Source organism: Gambusia affinis, linkage group LG04 (genome assembly GCF_019740435.1).
Source record: "Gambusia affinis linkage group LG04, SWU_Gaff_1.0, whole genome shotgun sequence".
NCBI lineage: Eukaryota > Metazoa > Chordata > Actinopteri > Cyprinodontiformes > Poeciliidae > Gambusia > Gambusia affinis.
Window position 1 is genome coordinate 3,950,054 of NC_057871.1, and position 1,870 is coordinate 3,951,923.

Genomic DNA, 1,870 nt, shown 5'->3' on the forward strand with positions numbered 1-1,870 from the left:
TTGACATGCAACATTCAGTATGATAAAGTAAGTGTATTAGCTAAATGAGCAAATATGCTAATGTAAGCATAAATACTTTCAGTAGCATGTGGGTATCATTAGAATGTTTACTGTCATTTACTTACTCCATTAAGTATACTAAACATGGCTAATAAGTCTGAAAAATAGAAAATAGCTTATTTAAGCTAAAAGGTTATCGTTAATGAACTGCTTTGCTGCGCAAGGCAGTTCCTCAACCTCGGATAAACAGATAATGCAGAATGATATCACTGCACCGCCTCCGTGTGTGCACTGTCCAGAGGGGCATTTTGAGGCTTTTATTTTGAAATTTGCAGTAAGCTTCATATTAAATGCCCACACTAATCCAATGTGTAAGAGTGCTTTGGATAAACCAGTCACATAAAGCCAAAAGAGCAATTACATGATGTAAAAATTCCCAAGGCTTTTATTTTGAAATTTTTGTTAAGCTTCATTTGAAAGGGTCAAAGTCATCCCATGTGTAACAGTCATTGGATTAAATCAGTCATATAACGCTCAAAAAAGCAATGACCTGATGTAAAAATTTTCAAGGGCTTTTATTTTGAAATTTTCAGTAAGCTTCATTTCAAAGGGCTAGACTCATCCCATGTGTAACAGTGACAGGGTTAAATTAGTTATATACAGCCCATAGCAGCAAGTTTTTCTAAAGGCCAGCTCAGTCCTCCTCTGTTTTAACTGAACTAGTAGTTCGAACTACAGTGATGCGATTTGTAGTCCTCAGCAGCTCCTGCTCTGGGTTCCGCCATGGTAAATAATCCTCTGCCAGCTGTGAGTGAGACATCCAGGGGAGACAATTCTCTGTTTGAGCCAGCCAGTTTGACTAAAAAAGCATTGCAAAAAACTGTTTCCTGCTCGGGAACCGTAATACATATTCAAAACCGCTTGAAGCATATGAGAGGGCTATTTGTCGCCTCACATAGTCCCGCCATTCATATCTCTACCTCACTCACAGTATTAACAGCGATGAGATAAAAAAGTGTGTGCCAAGGTCTGAAATTTTCAGAAATACATGGAAGTGAATCAGTGAGATCTGTCTGCTACCCTGGCGCATGACTTTGCTCTGAAGCACCTGGAGAGAAAACTGTAAGCTTAGATAATTTTTGAAAACATTTGACCGGAGCAGGCACGCGATCAATGTCATGACCAAGTTTGATACCAATCATGCAATATTTGTGAGCGTGAGGGCAGTTAAAAATGATTTGGGGTCAAAATGTCGCTCTGACTCTCACTCTAGCGGAGCTGCCTTCACACTCTGATTTTTCCAAAATCAAAAACTTTGGGTCGCTAGAAAGAAGTTGTGGACAAACCATAATACATATTGACGTGCTGTCTTCACTTTAAAAGAGATCACGGACGATCTACAAAATGAAGTTTGAATGGCGCTTTCTACATAAAGTTATGATTTACACAGAAAATCCTCAAAAATAGGGTATTTTCAGGATTTACTGGTTGCCTCATCCCCTTGACGCATTTAGAGATGCACCTGGTGAGCTCGTTAGTGATTTTGGGGTCGCTTTTGCTTTTTACGCCGCCATGGTAACTCCAAATCCCACCAAAAGTAATAGCAATGCCGGGTTCGAGCCGCACGCTTTTGATACCACTTTTATGGGTGGGCTCAAGAGCGGCACGAGCCGCATTAACGGTAACGGAAGAATAAGTTTACTATAACTATAAAATTCCTGAAGAAATTAAACTGGGGCCTGCCAAATTGTGCCCGACGTTTTGGACCCAGCGTTATGTTGCTAAGAATTAGCAACATTGCTAAAGAATGATGAAATGTAATCAATAGCATGTGGAGAATCACAAGAATGTTAAGTAAGCTGGACATGCA